The following is a 6,678-nucleotide window of genomic DNA, read 5'->3' on the forward strand; positions in this document are numbered from 1 at the left end:
TAAGTACAAAAATTCAAAACTGCATCAGCAAATATAAAAAATAGAAACTCAACATGTAATATTTGCTCAATTTGTTAGAAATATTTTGCTCAGCACCAAAAATTATTTAACAATTTTTGCCTCATAAACCAAGGGTACCAATTTACAATAGGACACCCCTTGTAATGGCTATCATCATTGGCCAATGATGATAGCCGTTATAAGGGGTGTCCTATTGTAAATTTGTACCCTTGGTTTATGAGGCCAGTTATTAAAAATTGTTAAATAATTTTTGGTGCTGAGCAAAATATTTCTAACAAATTGAGCAAATATTACATGTTGAGTTACTTAAGTACACAAATGTGGAATGCACTACCAAAGAGTGTGAAAACGATTCACGACCATCAAAACTTCAGGCGATCATTAAAGACCTATCTGTTTTGCAAGCCCTACCCTACTGGCCCTACTTAAATGCCTCAACTCTGCAATGCATCAATACCTTACATCGCATTGGTCATTACATATTCCTTTATTTCCTTGTCCCTTTTGTACCTGTTTACCTGACCCTTATTTTAAACTGTATTTGTTTAACATGTACCGGACTTGGCGATCGCCTTCATGGTATAATGTAAGCCACATTGAGCCTGCTAATGGGTGGGAAAATGTGGGATACAAATGTTACAAATAAATAAATACGGTGGCAATATGAATGGTTCTTAACTTCAGTGTCAGAACAGGTCAGCATCTGGAATGCACACTTAGTGATGGCATTCAAAAAATGGCCCCTCCAAAGAAGGTCCTGTGCTCTACATACAAATGTGCACCATAGTTCTTCACAGAACTACAGGTCCTTAAGTGTCAAGGACATAAACTTGAAAGAAAAATGTCAAAAATATAACCTAGATGAAGACAGGCTCAACTGTAAGAAACACATAGCAATGTACTGCCAGGCTTTAACAATAGCCAAAAAACAATATTTCACAACACATTGAACAAGCTGCAAACTCAGCCAAGCAGCTATTTAAAATAGTAAATAGCCTACTGCAAACCCCACAACAGAACCAACCTTCCTAGTCACAATTACCCAACAATGATTTAGCTTCATATCTTGCCAACAAAATTAAAAGTCTCTATCAGAACCTACAGCCAGTTTTATCAAACCTCCTACCTGCTAATGAGGACGATCCCTCCTCCCCACTTCACACAGCCATTGGGTCGCATTCAACCCATTCACAGAGAAAGCTCTTGAAAAAATCCTGAAAAGTTTACTGCTGACAACCTACTCTCTTGACCCCTGGCCAGCAAAGATAGTACAGCTTGCAAGTATAGGCTTCATTGAAGGGGCCACTAAAATGGTTAATTCCTCTCCTGTGCAAGGGTAGCTGCTGCCAACATTAAAAAGGGCTACCGTGCACTATCGACTAGTCTCTAACATCCCTTTCCTGCCAAAACTTATAGAACATACTAAACTATTCCAACACTGTACAAACATTCTTTGAAGCAAGGCAACAATATATTCTTATTAATCAAATATATTGCACTACAGCGCCTTGGCTGGGGACTCTTTTCACACAGGGATCTCACCAAAAGAGTCACCAGCTGAGGCTTTGTAGAGCAATATATTTGATTAATAAGAATACATTGTTACATTACTTCAAAGAATGTTTGTGCAGCATTGGGAGTTGAGTTGAGTTGTGAATCAGATTATGCTGATACATGGGCTATGGCCTTTGTATCGGCAGCAGTGTTGTTATAGAATGCACTTCCTGACCAACTATGCTTTTGTGGCAGCTTGACACAGTTTAAGAAATTCTTAAAGACTCACTTATTTGTGACAGCATATTTTTGAAGCAGCTATGGTAGTCATGTGATGTAATGAAGAGATAGTTATGTTTTTAGTTTTGTATGTTAAATTTGTAATTTCTTTGTTATTTTGATGGTATTTTAATTGTGTATGTTCATAACTGGAAACCACCTAGTTTATAAGTGGTCTATACATTTTTAAATAAATAAATAAGCTCCAGACTATTTTAAGTGTGGTAATCAAAACCTCTAGAACAGATAGTCTGCATTCAACTCAACCACTGGCTAAATGAACGTAACTGATTACCTAAGTACATAAGTATTACCATACTGGGATAGACATAAGGTCCATCAAGCCCAGCATCCTGTTTCCAACAGTGGTCAATCCAGGTCACACATATCTAGCAAGATCCCCAAAAAAGTACAAAACATTTTATGCTGCTTATCCCAGAAATAGTAGATTTCCCCAAGTCCAATTTAATAATGGTCTATGGACTTTTCCTTTAGGAAGCCATCCAAACCTTTTTTAAACTCGGCTAAGCTAACTGCCTTTATCACATTTTCTGGCAACAAATTCCACAGTTGAATTACACGTTGAGTGACAGGGCCGTGCCAACATGGTAAGCGAGGTAAGCATGGCAGGGGGGCGCTTCCCTCTGGGGGGCGCCGCCGCACCATGCTCACCTCGCTCGCCCTCCCCCCAACATCCCTTTTCTTTTTTTTTCCTTTTTAAATGTACCTCCGTAGCGGTTCCGGCAGTGCAGCGTCAGTGAAGGAGGCGGCGCTCCCGACGTCGCTAGCCTTCCCTTCGCTGTGTTCCGCCTTCTTCTGACGTCAAGGAAATGACGTCAGAAGAAGGCAGAACACAGCGAAGGGAAGGCTAGCGACGTCGGGAGTGCCGCCTCCTTCACTGACGCTGCCGGAACCGCTACGGAGGTAAATTTAAAAAGAAAAAAAAAAGAAAAGGGATGTTGGAGGGAGAGAAGAGGGCGGGCAGTTGAATTGAACAATGGGAGCAGGAGGGCAGGGAAGAGACGAGAGTATGGATGCGAGGAGGGGGCGGTCATGGAAGGGAGAGAGGGAAATTGCTGGAAAAGGATGAATGGAGGGGGCAGGGGACAGAGGAGCATGGATGGGCATGGATTGGGTGGGCAGGGCTCAGGGAGAGAGGGGAATTGCTGGAAAAGGATGAATGGAGGGGGCAGGGGACAGAGGAGCATGGATGGGCATGGATTGGGAGGGCAGGGCTCAGGGAGAGAGGAGAAATTGCTGGACATAGAGGGGAGGGAAGAAAGATGAAGGAGATGAAATGAGGGAAAAGGAAGAGAGGAGAAAAACTGCAGATGGATGAAGAAAATAGGCAGAAGCTGAGGACCAGAAATGAAGAAGAAAGGAGGAAAGGAAAGAAATAAATGGAAAGGAAGCCCTGGAAACGGAGTTAAGAGGACAGATAGCAGCAGAATCAGATACTGGGCCAGCATGATCAGAAAAAGAAAGTCACCAGAAAGTCATCATTTTATTTTCATTTTAGTGTTTGGAATATGTCCACTTTGAGAATTTACTCTGCTATCTTATTTTGCAATGTATAGCAATTTGTTTCTAAGAATATTGCTGACAATTCCTGTCAGTGTGGCAAGTGGTGAGCGATCATTTTCACGGGGGGGGGGGGGGCGCCGCCGCTGCCGCCAACTGATAGTCTGTGGGGGGGGCGCCAGAGACCCTAGGCACAGCCCTGTTGAGTGAAGAAACATTTTCTCCAGTTCGTTTTAAATTTACTACTTTGTAGCTTCAACGTATGCCCCCTCGTCCTATGCCTGGAACAATCTTCCTCAACCCCTACGCCAAGCCCCCTCCCTACCCATCTTCAAATCTCTGCTTAAAACTCACCTCTTCAATGCTGCTTTTGGCACCTAACCTTTCAAGAAATATAGTTTGCCCTATCAGATTGACTCTACACTTGTCTTTTAGATTGTACACTTGTCTCTAGATTGTACACTTGTCTTTTAGATTGTACACTTGTCTTTAGATTGTAAGCTCCTTGAGCAGGGACTGTCCTTACATGTTAAATTGTACAGCGCTGCGTAACCCTAGTAGCACTTTAGAAATGTTAAGTAGTAGTAGTAGTCCTAGTGTTTTTGGAAAGCGTAAACAGATGCTTTACGTCTACCCGTTCCACTCCACTCATTATTTAATAGACCTCTATCGTATCTCCCCTCAGCCATCTTTTCTCCAAGCTGAAGAGCCCCAGCTGCTTTAGCCTTTCCTTATAGGGAAGTTGTCCCATCCCTTTTATCATTTTCGTTGTCCTTCTCTGCACCTTTTCTAATTCCACTATAGCTTTTTTGAGATGCGGCAACCAGAATTGAACACAATATTCGAGGTGTGGTCGCACCATGGAGTGATACAAAGGCAGATTAGACCCACATCAATCTGGCTTCAGCCCTGGATATGGAATGGAGATAGTTCTTGTGTCCCTTCTTGATGATCACAGAATCTGTGAGATAGGATGTGCCTCGATACTAGTGTTACTTGATTTTCCCAGCAGCCTTTGACATTGTGGATCATAATATCTTGCTTAAAAGGCTGGCAGAAACAGGTATCAATGGCATAGTATTTACATGGTTCAAATCCTATTTGTCAGACTGACAAGAATCAGTTCAGTTTAGTGACAGTCCTTCATCATCTTGGACACTGAATGGCCGGGTGCTACAGGGATTCATACTAGAGTTGTACCGAATAGCATATTTGACTATTTGGCCAAATATGAATAATGGGCTTAGGGTCTTATTCTATAAAGATTCTGCTCCTAAATCTATGAGCATAATTTATGCTCCTAAATTACAAGTGTAATCTATTTTGGAGCATAGATTAGGCTTGTAATTTAGGAGTGTAAATTTAGGAGCATTCTGCATAGAACCAAGCCCATTTTGCTTTAACATAACAATAAAAGAAGCAGCATGAAATCAGAGATCAAGTGTTTATTCCTGTAGGATTTAGCACAGTACAGCCCCCAATTATTTGTATGTGAATTTAAATCACTGTTCATCTGAATATGAATGAGATACAAATATTCAGTACAGCCCTAATTCATACTGTCACCTATTTTATTGTATATATACCTCAAGCCTTTAGCTGAGCTGCTTTGGTCAATGGACATAATATTTTATATCTATGCCGATGCTGTGCAACTTCTCCTATCCTCTGAACCAAATCTAACTACAGGTTTGAGTAAGCTGACTGTATAACAGCTGCTCAGGAATGGACAAAAAGAAACAAAAAAAAAGAACCAACTCCATCTGAACCCAAGCAAAACAGATTCTGTAGGTTCCTAACACAAGTGGACAAGCACCTGACTTCAAAATACCTTATGGGAAGTATGAACTCCCACTAAAATCAAGGGAATCTTCGGTATTGTTAGACTCATCACTCACTTTGATCCCACAAATTCAATTAATCTTTAAAAGTTGCTTCTGTCACCTGTGGCAACTATCAAATCTCTCGCCATATATTGAAAAGACAAGTCTGATGACAGTGTCCATGCCATGATAACATCACAACTGGACTACTGCAATGCCGTGTTCGCTGGTCAAACCAAAAAGAGTTTGCGGCAGCTCCAATTCAGGATGCTGCAGCATGACCACATCATACCCTTCCTACAAAAACTACACTGGCTACCACTACCTTAAAGGGCTAAATTTAAAACTCTGATTTTCAAGGTTCTCAAACAAAATGGGCCAAAATACTTAAAGAATAAGTTAGTCCCTTACACACCTTTGAGACCACTAAGATTCTCCCAAGGAACATTATTATCTATACCAGTGGCGTAGCCAGAAGTCAATTTTTGGGTGGGCCAACAGGTTGGATGGGTGGGCACTAGACAGTGGTGTGCTGGTAAATGTTTAAGAACAGGCTTTCTCCCCGTCCAACTGTGCCCCCCCCCCGTCCACCTGTGCACCTCCCCTCAAAATTGCAGAGCTGGCTATAGCCAGGGAGAGAGCCTGGCGGGGGGGGAGGGGGGGGGGGAGGCAATGCATTACTCTCTCCAGGAAAAAAAACCATGAAATAATCCCAGGTTCCAATCTAATTCATGATTAATGTGGGATAAAATGCCATAAATAAGTAAATAAATATAAACTTTTAATGTTGAGCACCTGATTCTCAAAGTGGACATATTCCAAACAATATAATGAAAATAAAATGATTTTTTTTCTACCTTTGTTGTCTGGTGACTTTGTTTTTCTGATCATGCTGGCCCAGTATCTGATTCTGCTGCTATCTGTCCTCTTAACTCCGTTTCCAGGGCTTCCTTTCCATTTATTTCTTTACTTTCCGCCTTTCTTCTTCATTTCTTGCTCTATATCCGTAAGTAAAAGCTGGGTTCTCCGCAGACTTGACTGTCCAGTGGATCCAGCTTCTGCCTATTTTCTTCATCCATGTGCAGTTTTTCTCCTCTCTTCCTTTTCCCTTATCTCATCTCCTTCCTCACTCTTCCATCCCCTCCATCCATATCCAGCATTTCTTCTCTCTCCCTTCCCTCTCCTCCATCCATGTCCAGCAACCCTCCTCTCTCCTGCCCTTCCCTCCATCCATCCATGTCCAGAAACCTTCCTCTTCCCTCCCCTCCAACCATCCATACCCAGCAATTCTCTTCTCTCCCGTGCCCCCTCTATTCATCCTTACCCAGCAATTCTCTTCTCTCCCCTGCCCCCCTCCATTCATCCATACCCAGCAATTCTCCTCTCTCCCCTGCCCTTCCCTCCCATCCATCTCCTGCGCCTTCCCTCTGCTGTGCTCCATTTCTCCCAGTCCCATCCACCCTCTGCTCCTTTCCTCTGCTCATCACCCCTCCCAGTTCCATCCTTCCCTCTGCTCACCACCCCTCCTAGTCCCATCCAT

This window comes from Microcaecilia unicolor, chromosome 5 (assembly GCF_901765095.1).
Source record: "Microcaecilia unicolor chromosome 5, aMicUni1.1, whole genome shotgun sequence".
Lineage (NCBI taxonomy): Eukaryota > Metazoa > Chordata > Amphibia > Gymnophiona > Siphonopidae > Microcaecilia > Microcaecilia unicolor.